This window comes from Leguminivora glycinivorella, chromosome 25 (assembly GCF_023078275.1).
Source record: "Leguminivora glycinivorella isolate SPB_JAAS2020 chromosome 25, LegGlyc_1.1, whole genome shotgun sequence".
Classification (NCBI taxonomy): Eukaryota; Metazoa; Arthropoda; class Insecta; order Lepidoptera; family Tortricidae; genus Leguminivora; species Leguminivora glycinivorella.
Window position 1 is genome coordinate 9,368,184 of NC_062995.1, and position 15,134 is coordinate 9,383,317.

Consider the following 15,134-nt stretch of genomic DNA (forward strand, 5'->3'; position numbering starts at 1 on the left):
TATGAGCTCAGAAATATAGCCGCCGGCAAGGAATTCCACTCCTTGGCAGTGCGTATAAGAAAAGAAGAAGCAATTACAACACTCTTTTTATGCTAAATTATCTACTTTAGTTTAAATTTAGTTTAAGCGGGTACTTTATTATTATTAATATTTATATTGGACAGATTTTTATCTCCAAATTGAGTCTATCTTTTTATAGGACGCCAATTACAAATCTCAAATAGACATTATACTCCTCATTACTTGTCACAATATGAACTTAACCTAAAAATAATAATCACGACCGTCACCCCAATTTTTTCTTATCACCACGCTTCCGACAGAAACCCATCCGCTTGAACGGTCCATCAATTCCCCATATCCTTGTCACCCCACGCACGAGACCGTCGCGTGGCCTTTGTTAGCGTGGTCACCCTACTTTTTATACACCCCACTACGAACACCAACCACGCTATACTTATAAATAGGGTGTATATTCGTTCGGGGGTGTATTTAAGGATTAAATTGCGAGCGTGACTGACGCTTGTCAATTGTTTTTAAGGGGTACTTAGAAATGTATTTAGAGTTCTTGTTTTTAAGTCGAATTCCGCTTGTGTGTATTTTTATGGTAGAAAAACGTAAGTCAGTAAGCTTAAGAGCGTGTAACGTGTTATACTATCAAAGGTTAAAGTTCATATATATGCGAAAATAGTCTTTATGATATAGGTATAAAGTTGGTTTGTTTTCGGATATGTTTGAGTGATTATTTGACTTGATAAATGGCCAATTGACCAGGCGTATTAGTTGGTAGTTTCGGGTTCGGTTCCCACGGGTACGAAAATGATACTTTTGCAATTTGTTTTTGGAAGGGTTATTTTATTTGCTTGTCTGTCTGTAAGGGATGAACTAAAAGGTACCTATTATATTAAAATAAACGTTTGTTTTTATTCGTTTAAAATGTTTTTGAACACTGTCGGGTCTATTTGGTTGTAAAAATATAAATTTCTATATAATAGCTGTGTCACGTTAAGTAACAAAAAATACCAATTAGGATAAAAAATGTGGAATTCGTTTCCGGAATCAATATTTTTTAAAGAGATCGAAACAAAGTCCTCGGTTATGTTTCTATTATTTTTTTGGAAATGTTTTACAGTAATATTCCAAAAAAAAAAAAAGTTATGGGGAAACAAAATTTCCCACAATATCAACGTCTAGGGAGGAAGTATAAATTTATTTATTTATTAATTTAAACTAGCATTAAATAATTTAAATATTTTCATTAATTTACAAAAGAGACATTTTTATGGAAAGTCCAGCGCCTCCTAACCTTCTGGGTAGTATTCTCATCCGGGTGAATTTCTCAGCGCAAAAAAATTTAGAATTTTTTTAATGGCGCAATTATAATTTTGGTGGAGTGTCCTGAATCCATTTTGCTTGACTAATTTGTATGGTACATCAATAACATCCATTGATTTAACTCAAACACCACAAATTATTCCTCGTTATTAGTGTACGTATGTCATAATAAAATAATAGTAAGGAATTGTCCATAATTGGATACTTTAAACTAAGCATTAATAGTTGTCCGGGTAAATTTGTAAATTTTGGTGGTAAATATTGAAAATGACTTTATGGTCGAACGAAATGCAACAAGGTTTAGAAACGTGTAGTAGCCTGTTAGTTTAGTTCTGTTCTGGCCCTGAACTATGACGTACGTGTCGTACGTCACTGGATCTGACCAGCAAACACGTAAGTACCTAATTTTGGTGTATTAAAATATTTTTTCATGCAATTTTGGTGGTATATCTAACTAATGACAAACAAGTAGTTATGTTTACGTGAACTGTTTTTAAAGCATGTTTATGGTTTCTTTAAAAAGTAATAAACTTGAAAGTGACGTGAATGAAATAGTTTATTTTTAAAATTTTTATTATGCAATGGTTCTAATTTTGGTGCATCAATTTTGGTGGTTTTGGTGGTAATTGGAAAGCCACCAAAATTGCTTAATGCCACCAAAATTGATACTTACGAGTATCCTCAGCTAAAACCAAGATAAAACGAAGTATTTTATTTATTTGCTGTCATATATTTATACTTTTAGTTTACAATAATAATTGACTAAGTTGATTAAATACCAGTAACAACGAAAAACTTTAAAATAAACTATAATTTCACTTTTTGTAATAGAAAATAATTCATTTTTAGAATGGCTAACCAAAAAAAGAAACAATCTAGACAGGAGGTCCTTGAAAAGAAGAAACTTGCTGAGCGGAAACGAAAAAGGAGAATTATGAGTGATCCCGAGAAAACAGCAGATTTGCGAAGAAAAGAAAGGGATCGGTATCATCGTTAAAAAGCCCAAGGTAAGATTTTACCTCTAAGCAGCATGCAGCCTCGTGAAAGACGAAGAAAAAGGAATAGACAGAATTTCAGAGCATATTATAAAAGAAAAAAAAGGAAGGCTTCGTAATGAGCACAAGTATTAGCACCAGCAAGTGGGATTCCCACTTCGCCCCTGCCTGGTCCTTCTACGCCACAAAATCCTTGTCTCAGTCGCTCTCGTTCTCCGAGTCCTGAACTTGACACAAACATCTCACGTCGGCTACACTCCCAAGCTGTCCATCGCAATGTGTCCAATAACCCATAGTTTCTGTGTTGTCAAATTCTTTATAGTCCATAATTTTATTTTTGCAGTTCAAACATTTTCGTTGCATGTTACAGTAATGACCTCACAACACAAACTTTTCGTAATGTGACTAGTAGGTACTGCTTTTATTGATGATAATTTTTATTTTTAATGCGGATTCTAACAACTCCATGTTCGCATGTATTTGACATAGACAGGTGTAAAGATTAGTCAGTTCTGCTTTTACAACCCAAAAGGGTTTCATTCTAGCGAAAGTTACGTACCTAACTGACTGGAGGATAGCCCGATTTTAAATAACTTTGGTGTTATTTTTTTATTGACGCATTCAGATATCTTTTTTGTTTTTTTGAGTCTCTTTTTCTTTAGTCAAAGTCTTCTTCTTTCTCGCAGTGTATACATTTGTGATGACTGATGCTTTAGTTCTTTGATACCTTCGAATTTTTTTATACTACGTTATAAAATGAAAAATATCATCAATAAAAGCAGTACCTACTATTCACATTACGAAAAGTTTGTGTTGTGAGGTCATTACTGTAACTTGCAACGAAAATGTTTGAACTGCAAAAATAAAATTATGGACTACCTATAAAGAATTTGACAACACAGAAACTATGGGTTATTGGACACATTGCGATGGACAGCTTGGGAGTGTAGCCGACGTGAGATGTTTGTGTCAAGCTCAGGGGGGTTACCATGAAGTGCTAAAGCCATTCAGTTTAGGTTGAGAGAAAGGGACGAAGCTATAGCAGTTCCATAGCTCCGTCCCTCTCTCTCAACCTAAACTGAACGGCTTTAGCACTTCATGGTAGCCCCCCTGGACTCGGAGATCGAGAGCGACTGAGACAAGGATTTTGTGGCGTAGAAGGACCAGGCAGGGGCGAAGTGGGAATCCCACTTGCTGGTGCTAATACTTGTGCTCATTACAAAGCCTTCCTTTTTTTCTTCCTTGCTCTGAAATTCTGTCTATTCCTTTTTCTTCGTCTTTCACGAGGCTGCATGCTGCTTAGAGGTAAAATCTTACCTTGGGCTTTTTAACGATGATACCGATCCCTTTCTTTTCTTCGCAAATCTGCTGTTTTCTCGGGATCACTCATAATTCTCCTTTTTCGTTCCCGCTCAGCAAGTTTCTTCTTTTCAAGGACCTCCTCTCTCGATTGTTTCTTTTTTTTGGTTAGCCATTCTAAAAGTGAATTATTTTCTATTACAAAAAGTGAAATTATAGTTTATTTCATACATTGGGACTAGTTACGTATAATCCATACATAATTTAGACATAAACTACAAAAATAAAAAATACCACCAAAATTAGGCAAATTTGGAACCTGTTGAAATTCACCCATCCATAAACGTTTAAAAGACCTCCATAACTCAAATACAAGTTTCATCCTCTCTTAAAATTTATCATCTCAAATAGTTTCCCATTTTAATATAGAAATTCCTCCGTATCTCCGAAACCGTAAATCAACACAAAGTTTGGAAGAATTCGCCTAAGTTGGTAAGTTTGCCTAATTCTGGATTGTTGCTGCGCCGTTCAGATTGCTAAGTTAGTTATAGTTAGTTAGAAGAATTTGGAAACGCCTACGTATTTAACAGTTGGTAAAACCTGGGTAAAACGCTGTCACTTCGCCTGGGGTGCCTATCTTCGCCTGGGCATTTTCGCTAAAAAAGATTCAAAAACTTTTTTTTAAAATTTAAATTTTTTCCTACTCAGAATCACGAGCCCTTTCGATCCTACTGGGTAAAAAGAGCGTCCCAAATTAACTTTTTCCACTTCGTTGCCATTTTTCAAACACTTTGTACAGCAGTTACAAAATGGAAAGTACGCAAAATAATAGAACATTTTGAGACCATTTTTTTGTCTGTTGTTTTTTGCCTCAGATCGAAAGGGATCGAAAGAAATTTACCTACTTTAGAAAAAAAAATTTTGGTGATTGTTCTCGCGAAAATGGCCGCCTCTATCTTCGCCAAGGTTTGTATTTGTACAGCTTTTTTATATTAAAGGAAAAAATTACGCTTCCGGCGGGACTCGAACCCGCATCAGCAGTCAAGGCGGCCGCTCTTAACCAACTGAGCTACGGAAGCCAATGCCGGACTTCGCAAATCTTTCCATTCCTTTCCTTATGCACACACACCTTTGGGGTGGTGTATTTGTACTTTGTACAGCTTCACAAAAATAGTAATAACCTAACCACAAAATTAAAATTATGAAAAAACCCGTGACCGCGACATATTAGACCGATTTTCATGAAACATGGCTAGGAACACTCCCGACTAACTCAGCTTTCAAACTTAATTGAAATCGGTTCATCCGTTCGGGAGCTACGATGCCACAGACAGATACACACACAGACAAACAGACAGAAAGACAGACAGATACACACACAGATAGACACGTCAACCTTATAACACCCCGTCGTTTTTGCGTCGGGGGTTAAAAATGGAACTACCTATTTTTTTTACAATAGCAACACTGAGCTATTCTCATAGACAAGTGTCAAAATTCAAAACGGTTAAAAAAAGAAACAAGACGGTTATTTGTTCTTTAGAGCTAGGCGAAGATAGGTATCTTATAGTAGAAAAACGGTTCTATGCTATAGGTACTAAACTTGTATACCTACATATAACTAAAAAAAAAAAATTTTTTTAATAGGCATACAAACAGTTTCATAATATACACCATGTTTCACAAGGAAACCGAAATATTTTAAAAGTGAAAGTATTTATATTTATTCCTGATCACATATAAAGACATCACATACTCTTTTGTGGTTTTTTTGCAGTGTGCGGTGTGTCAGTGTTGGCAACGCGCATGTGACACCCTTTAAGATGATATCTAAAGCTAACTGAGCAAATTGGTTTTTAAATACTTTTATTGTGTGTTAAAAAGAAAACTAAACCTATTTAAATAGCTGGAGTTATTCGGACATGCGCGATGGATAGATTAATGAACAGTACTTCCGAACAAAAGAGTAGAAAAAAATCAAGACTGCTAATGTTTAATGTTTATTAGGGCACAAACGGTACAATTTATAGAAGACATAGACATAGACATAGAATGGCTTTATTTAATATCACAATGTTACAATGTTAAAATTAAAATAATTAGTTTAAACGTGGATATTAAAAGGGCCGGGACTCAGCATAATGTTGCAGTAATTGTTACTGCAACGCTGGTTTTCAGTCGGACCCTAGTAGTTCACTAAACCTAAACTAATTAACCTAAACTAGTTTGTGTGTGTGTGTGTGTGTGTGTGTGTGTGTGTGTGTGTGTGTGTGTGTGTGTGTGTGTGTGTGTGTGTATCTAAGCTAAGCTAAGCTAAGTTTTTAAAAATGTAGTGATTTGTCTTTATAGGTTACTAGCTTTTGCCCGCGGCTTCGCTCGCGTTAGAAAGAGACATAAAGTAGCCTATGTCACTCTCCATTCCTTCAACTACCTCCACTTAAAAATCACGTCACTTCATCGCTCTGTTTTGCCGTGAAAGACGGACAGACAAACAGACACACACTTTCCCATTTATAATATTAGTATGTATTAACATTTATATAGGCTTCGATGTAAGTACTAATTTTTGAACTTCAACCGCTGAATTTCGTAAATTTATTTAAGCATCCGCTATTAGCCATTTTAATTCTTTCAATCAATTCAATTCAATCCGGAGGTCGCGGGTTCGAACCCCGGCTCGCATCAATGAGTTTTCCGGAACATTTGATAAGAACATTAAATAAATGTCATATACAAAGAAAAAGTGACCAAGGCCTCCAAGTGTTCCGAGCTGCAATCGAACCAGTGTACTCGTTAAAATATGTTCAAATAAAAATAATTTTATTTGATAAGAGTCATTTGATATTTGCTTTTCGGTGAATGAAAACATCGTGAGGAAAACGAACCAATCCCCAATAAGGCCTAGTTACCCCTCGGATTGGAAGGTCAGATGGCAGTCACTTAGCGCCATCTGATGCCACTACGCGTAATTTTGGGATTTTCAAAGCAGACCCCAGGCTCCCATGAGCGAATGCCGAGATAATGAAATGACGATGATGACTTGATGAGTTGTCAGTCTGTATTTACTAGCCTCTGCCCCGATAGCCAGGCAACAAGCGCATGAATAAATTAAAAATAAATTAATTATCGCGAATGAGCGGCCATTTGTCAACGTCACTAGTATCAGATGGCTGCCGACTATGTTAGTTTGAACCGTAACTGTTTATTGGGCAGTTACTGAGCCTGGACAATGAGTTTTTGATACTTTAAAACACGTTTTCACTAAGTAAAAGCTCCTTTGATTCTTCAAAAAGCAATTTCATACAAACTTAGGGCCACTTGGACCAACGAAAAATGAGGGTTAACCCACCATTTTATATGGAATTTGACAGTTGACAGCCCACTAACCCTGAGTTAGGTGGTTGGTGCATGTGGGCCTAAAAGTCTTAACTTTAAACTTAATTTACCCGTTTAAAATCATCAATATTAAATAAATTGATGGATTTGATTTACTTACTTTGATATTTTAAAGTTAGTATTTCATTCGTATTCTTGTGGTGAAGAATTTTGTGTTTCACTCGGTGGCAAAGTTTGTTTAACCTACGTGCATGAGACCCTCGCAACGCTCAAGGTTCCACTTTTTGAAACACTCGCTACGCTCGCGGTTCAATATTGGAATCTTTCGCTTCCTCGGGTATCAATATTGGTGGGTTACTAATGTATTACCGAATGTTATTTGCCAGATTTTCACATCCCAAACAATGTATCCCAAAAATTTAAAAGGCAACTCATCATTTCCCAACTTATCGTGTGACATATACATATTTTCCAAAATAATGATATCCAAATAAATATTTAGACATTTCCTTACTTTGGCAATGTTCATTTTACCAAACTTCAATTAATCAAAATGATTAATTGCCAACCAATATTATCCCAACAGAAAAAAAGCCAAATCTAACATTTGGTAAAACATTTCTTGGCCATTTTTTATTTTAACAAACCTTGTTTACTCAAACCGAGTAGTTGACAAAAATATAAATAAACCACATTTACTTTGACATTTTTTTATATAACCAAATCTTAACGTATTCGAAATAAACCTACTTTTTTAGTAACATTTTGTGTGGGGGTCGCAGTTCTAACCTAACCTAAACCTACTTTCTTAGCAACATTTTGTGTGGGGGTCGCAGTTTTAACCTAACCTAAACCTACTTTTTTAAGCAAAATTTTGTGTGGGGGTCGCAGTTCTAACCTAACCTAAACCTACTTTCTTCGCTACAGTTTTGTGTAGGGGTCGCAGTTCTAACCTAACCTAAACCTACTTTTTTAAGCAAAATTGTGTGTGGGGGTCGCAGTTCTAACCTAACCTAAACCTACTTTATTTAGCAACAGTTTTGTGTGGGGGTCGCAGTTCGAACCTAACCTAAATCTACATTCTTAGCAAAGTTTTCCGTGGGGGTCGCAGTTCTAACCTAACCTAAACCTACTTTCTTAGCAACAGTTTTGTGTGGGGGTCGCAGTTCGAACCTAACCTAAACCTACATTCTTAGCAAAGTTTTGCGTGGGGGTCGCAGTTCTAACCTAACCTAAACCTACTTTCTTAGCAACATTTTGTGTGGGGGTCGCAGTTTTAACCTAACCTAAACCTACTTTCTTAGCAACAGTTTTGTGTGGGGGTCGCAGTTCTAACCTAACCTAAGCCTACTTTCTTCGCTACAGTTTTGTGTAGGCAGTTCTAACCTAACCTAAACCTACTGTTTTAGCAACATTTTGTGTGGGGGTCGCAGTTCTTACCTAACCTAAACCTACTTTATTTAGCAACAGTTTTGTGTGGGGGTCGCAGTTCGAACCTAACCTAAACCTACATTCTTAGCAAAGTTTTGCGTGGGGGTCGCAGTTCTAACCTAACCTAAACCTACTTTCTTCGCAACAGTTTTGTGTGGGGGTCGCAGTTCTAACCTAACCTAAACGTACTTTCTTAGCAACAGTTTTGTGTGGGGGTCGCAGTTCCAACCTAACATAAACCTACTTTCTTAGCAAAGTTTTGTATGGGGGTCACAGTTCTAACCTAACCTAAACCTACTTTTTAGCAACATTTTGTGTGGGGGTCGCAGTTCCAACCTAACCTAAACCTACTTTTTTAGCAACATTTTGTGTGGGGGTCGCAGTTCCAACCTAACCTAAACCTACTTTTAGGTTTTTGGGCTATGTTTAGGTTTTTAAAGATTATTTGACTCGTCATAATTATGGTATTTTCGTCAAAAGTGTTTGTGGGAAGCAAACGTGTAAGTAGTTGTTAAAATCTGTTTGGGAAATGAAATTCGGTAAATGAAAACAATCGTGTTAAAACACTTGTCAAAAACTGGTTTTGCATAGTGTGTTTTTAAGGAAAAATTTTTTTACTAAACAAATTATTTGACTAAATAATTTTGTCCAGTAATTAATTTGACGAAAGTAAAGTTGAGCAAACTTTTTTAGTCAAAGTGAAACATTTGCGAAATTAACAGTTGGGGTTATAAAAGTTGCATTACAACAGTTTGGGAAATTATCATTTGACGGATTTTAACGTTGTCAAATGTTATTATGGGAAAGATTGAGTTGACAAACGTGTAGTTCGCAAAATTCGTTTGGGAAATGAAATTCGACAAAAAAATCTTCGGTAAATTAAAAGGATCCCATATTGGTACGTGCGGTTAAACAACAACTTTGCCCCCTTGTAAAACAAATAACTATTTATACTGAGTAAATGTTAATATAATTATTAAAACTTGAAATGCAACAATGCAATGTCACAGTTTCGTTTTCTTTCAACCCCTTATTTGCCAAGAGTGGCACTGAAATCTGAGTAGTTTGCCTACCCCTTCATGGGACACAGGCGTGATTGTATGTATGTATGTAAAACTTGAAACTATGCGAAATATAGAAAGGTGTTAAAATCTGTCAGGTTACTCTGATACACCGTGTATACTCATTATAAACAGCTCAAATACCATTTAGAACAAATAATAACTATGCAACTAGGCAAATTATAGAAAATAAATAAATAAATATTATAGGACGTTCTTACACAGATTGACTAAGTCCCACGGTAAGCTCAAGAAGGCTTGTGTTGTGGGTACTCAGACAATGATATATATAATAGACAAATACTTAAACATGTACATAGAAAACATCATAAATGACTCAGGAACATTGTGCTTGTCACACAAATAAATGCCCTTACCGGGATTCGAACCCAGGACCGCGAAAAGTTTATGTAACATCGACTTAAGGAACAATCAAATTATTTTATTAAATATTTTTTTCATTTGATTTTTTTTCCTATTCGCCCTTAGAGTAGATCAAAGGCACCTAGCCTTCAGAAATAAGATACGCTAGAAAAATTTCGACGGGTACCTACGGGTGTCGGGGTGGTGTAGCGGTTTAGCACGTCAGCCGCGAAACCCGGGTTCGATTCCCGGCTTTGACACCAGTGGGCTTGGTCGCTTTTTGTTTAGTGTATGGTATCTATTTCATTCTATAATTTACTAGCTTTTGCTCGCGGTTTCACTCGCGCTAAATTTTAAAATTGCGGAGTGCGCCATACAAACTTCCACCTTCCATTTTAGGGAAGTGGGGGGTTAGAAAGAGACAAAAACCGGCCAAGAGCGTGTCGGGCCACGCTCAGTGTAGGGTTCCGTAGTTTTCCGTATTTTTCTCAAAAACTACTAAACCTATCAAGTTCAAAACAATTTTCCTAGAAAGTCTTTATAAAGTTCTACTTTTGTGATTTTTTTCATATTTTTTAAACATATGGTTCAAAAGTTAGAGGGGGGGACGCACTTTTTTATCCTTTAGGAGCGATTATTTCCAAAAATATTAATATTATCAAAAAACGATCTTAGTAAACCCTTATTCATTTTGAAATACCTATCCAACAATATATCACACGTTGGGGTTGGAATGAAAAAAAATATTAGCCCCCACTTTACATTCTAATAAAACATTTTTTCCATTTTTTATTTTTGCACTTTGTTGGCGTGATTGATATACATATTGGTACCAAATTTCAGCTTTCTAGTGCTAACGGTTACTGAGATTATCCGCGGACGGACGGACGGACGGACAGACAGACATGGCGAAACTATAAGGGTTCCTAGTTGACTACGGAACCCTAAAAAGTAGCCTATGTCACTCTCCATCCCTTCAACTATCTTCAGTTAAAAAAATCAAGTCAATTCGTCGTTCCGTTTTGCCGTGAAAGATGGACAAACAAACAGACAAACACACACTTTCCCATTTACCGGTATAATATTATTATGGATAAAACATATTAGTTTGGATCAAGAATACTCAGATTCATGGTCATCCTCATTCTCCATGTGTTATCCCGGCATTTTCCACGGCTCATGGGAGCTCCTGGGATCCGTTTTGACAACTAATCCCAAGATTTGGCGTAGGCACTAGTTTTAACGAAAGCGACTGCCATCTGACCTTCCAACCCGAAGGGTAAACTAGACCTTATTGGAATTAGTCCGGTTTCCTCACGATGTTTTCCTTCACCGAAAAGCGACACACAGACTCATGGTATACTCTAGGGATGTACAGACCAGTCGCCAACTAGTCGAGAAAGCCGACTATTCGGCCATATTTGTAGTCAGCGATTAGTCGGCGACTAGTCGGCAAAAAATGCCATTAGTCGGCACATTATAAGTGATATAAAATAGTACAAACATAAATTAACAGCTGATATTGTTGTATTATGAACCTCTATTTGTTATGCCTTTGTTAGTAAAAAGGACAACTGTGATCGTCACAGAAAAAAATGTCCTACTTGAGCATTTCTTTTTTTTTGCTTTTTTTAGGGAATTTTAGATCAATTGTATTATTAAAAATCACGAAAAGGACCAATGTCATTCAAAATTTTTGATAAATTTGTCGAAAATTATGTTCTGGCCGATTAGCCGACTAGTCGGCCGACTAATCGGCCACCTAAGTGCCGACTAGTCGGTAGTCGGCCTAGTCGGCCAAATCAATAGTCGGTACATCTCTAGTATACTCATTATAAACATATAAACAGCTCAAATACCATTTTACAACAACTAATGTAAAATTAAACAAGCAAACTGTATCATTACCGTACTCAATCATCGCGTCCGCAATTTCAATTAAATTTCAATCAAACTAATTACGAACTCGAACGCTCTAACTTGGGGGCCATTAAATATTATAATTGATATTTTAACATACTAATAGTGACGCGGGAGGACGCTGGAACAATTTCAGTGTATGTAGTATGAGCAAATATTCAAAATATATAAGGTGAAATAATGTTGCCGTGTGTGTCGTAGAGCAAGGGTGGTTTATAAAAAAATAACAATAGGCTACTAGACTCTTATCAAATTTGGCACAAGAAATGATTGTTTCCTGTAGTATTTGACGTAAGAAACCAATTTTTATAGATTTTGGGTATTAAAATTTAAAAGTGTATGGCGGCTACCCATTTTCAATTAAAAATGTGTGTAATATTTTTTTAACTTTGGCCACCGGAAACGCTGTCAGACGTGTAGTGACGTCATAGAACCTAACTTAACTCCATGTCGAGTCAATCACTGACATGATGAACTTTAGGCCTCATGAATGTCAGAAAATTTTGAGTTCAATTCGATTGACGTCATGCGCAGACAATCTATAGATTAACAATATGGCTAGTGATGTTTTTGCCTAATTAAGTTAAAGTAAACTTTATAAATGATTTTTTGTGGTTTTTAGGTCGTAATAAAATATGGTAGTATTTTTTTCGGTTAGTTGGATAGTAATAAATAATATAAAATATACTTTAAATACGGAACTCTTAAAAGGATCAAGTAGCCTTCATACTAAGAATCTATATACTTTTTTGTATGACTCAGTCATGGTATATACTGTCCTTGGTAGAAGCATACTGTGGGATATGGGTTAAATAGGCTAATTTCCTATACTTAAAATAAAATGTTTTATGCAGTGCACGAAACAAAGCACCAAGTAATTAGAAGAAAAATATGGACAGTAGTTATTTTGAAACATAATTTCTATTTAATAAGTCAAAGAGAAAGATAAAGTAAATGAATTGACCGTGACGTCACTCCTCAGTATTTCATAGTAATTACATGAAATATTAGTAAATCGTTTTGATAGTTCTTAAAAAGAAGCTCATTTGACTAGTAGGAAACTAGCCTTTTGACGTTGATTTTCAAGCTTATTAATTCACAATATGTACCTACATTTTGCATTAACTTTAGTGCGTCTTCACATTATTCAATCCGATATCGGATATCGGAAGGATATCAAAGGCAAAAATTAAAGATGGCGGCTTAAATGTATGGGCTATCGGTCTACATTAAATATCGGATCGGATAATGTGAAAACGCACATAGAGAGTAAGATTGATTTCTTTTTAACCCCCGACGCAAAAACGAAGGGGTGGTATAAGTTTGACGTGTCTGTCTGTCTGTCTGTCTGTCTGTCTGTTTGTCTGTCTGTGTGTGTGTCTGTCTGTGGCACCGTAGCTCCCGAACGGATGAACCGATTTTGATTTAGTTTTTTTGTCTGAAAGCTGAGTTAGTCGGGAGTTAGCCATGTTTCATGAAAATCGGTCCACTATGTCACGGTCGGGGGTTTTTTCAAAATTTTAATTTATAGCTATGGATCACAGCCGATTGCCACTTTAGTTTCCTTAAAAAAATATACTGTAAGAACACGGTGCATATGAATCACAATATTTTTATTTTTATTTTCATTATTTAATTCATCATCTTTATTACTTATCTATAAACTTTTTATGTGTAAACAAACATATTGGAACAAATATAATATTTCTTTAACCACATTTAGTTTACTTTATTATTTTAATACGTCTTGTTAACTCGTAAAGAAAAGGTCATAAAAAACAGAAAAAGGGCGGTGTATTAAAACGCCATAACTCATAAAAGTTAATGTTATGATCGCTCAAAATGAGCCAGATATCGTTTTGTACCTATTAATATAAACTGTTGGGAAATCGTTTAAACTTTGACATCAAAAATACCTGATGGTCTTTTAATAAAAACTTACTACATATTATGTCCGTTTTTGAGAATGAAATGAAAAAAGATTAAAATCGCGTTTTATTCTACGATCGTGTTTTCATTTATCGTCACTTGTTCTTCCTTTTTTCCACTTGTATCGCAATGTAGGTACTATTTTTACGCATGTGAGTGAAAAATTTAAAGGTGGTTTAATGAATTCGCTTTACAAACTTATATCCATCCACCTTTCCACCTATGAATATTTCCCTGACTACTCGCGCCAAAACACAACTTTGCTCTCTCGTGGCACAACACTTAACTATTTAACAAGCCAACTTACCCAACCAGTCCAAATGTGAAAAATCCGTCCACAACAAACTTTACTTCTAAAAACAGTTCCCAAAAACTTTTTATTAGACGAAACTAAAATACGAATCCCCGTAACCTTTTAAAAAGTAACACAACTGTCAAAAAACTTTTTCACGTATTTAATGTACGAAGAATAAATTATGCAGTTAGGCACGGCACATTTTTTTTTTTTAATTATTTATGATAGGTATAAACAGCAATTTCACTTAAAAAAAAGTCACCTATCGAAAAAAATATGCTCATTAAAAAAACATTAGTTCTTTTTAATGAAATTTCACTTTAAATTGCACTGACAAAATATGCTCACTTTTTTTAAAACAATAAAATGCAAATTCTAATATTTATGTCACTCTTTTTCCTTATCGGGAAAATATTAGTTCACGAGCACAGAGGGCGCTGCACGTCCGATCAATGCCAAGGGCAGAAGGGTACTGAACGCAAAGTAGGGGTGCTATTGCTATCAATGTACATATTCTGGTTATAGCAATTACCGATAAGAATCAGACTCAACAAAGTGTGAACACTATTTTACACTTAGATATCGAATCATGGGTGTAAATGAACAGAACTGTGAGACTAACATTGGTTTGTTAAGCATTAATCGTTACGACAAGCAATTTTTTTGGTATTAGTGGAGTGGGAGGCCTTTACCCGAAAGGGGTCCAAACCAAATTAGATTTTTTAAGTATTTTTTTTATTTTTAGGATTTTGTTTCGGAATAAACAGGCATTTTATTTTTATTTATTAGTGGTTTTCACTTATCCGGTCCGATATCAGATAAAGGAGCGATATTCCATATATTTCAACCGCCATCTTTGATTTTTGCCTTTGAAATCCTTCCTACATCCGACATCGGATCGGATAATGTGAAAACGGACTTGGTGGCTCACCAAGTCACCTCCACAACTAATGACATTTTCACCCCACCAACCCTCTTTATATGTACTTCAAAACAAATGACATTATTGCATTTTATCCACAAGAGTGTACAAGTTTCTAATGGGTTGGCAACGCGCATGTGACACCCCTTGAGTTGCAGGCGTCCATAGGTTACGGTGACCGCTTTCCAATAGGCGGGCCGTATACCTGTTTGCCACCGATGTGGTATAAAAAAAGTAATTTCATACAA

The 15,134-nt window shown here is 35.8% G+C and overlaps 1 protein-coding gene across 1 annotated transcript in view; it reads right to left on the reverse strand.

Moving 5' to 3' along the window:
- LOC125239210 (lachesin-like) overlaps positions 1-14,159 on the reverse strand; it is a 91,818-nt gene extending 77,659 nt beyond the window's left edge. Inside the window, exon 1 of the mRNA XM_048146732.1 lies at positions 13,977-14,159. The gene's annotated coding sequence lies outside the window, so the exon portion shown is untranslated. The remainder of the gene's footprint in view (positions 1-13,976) is intronic.
- Positions 14,160-15,134: the final 975 nt, after the last annotated feature.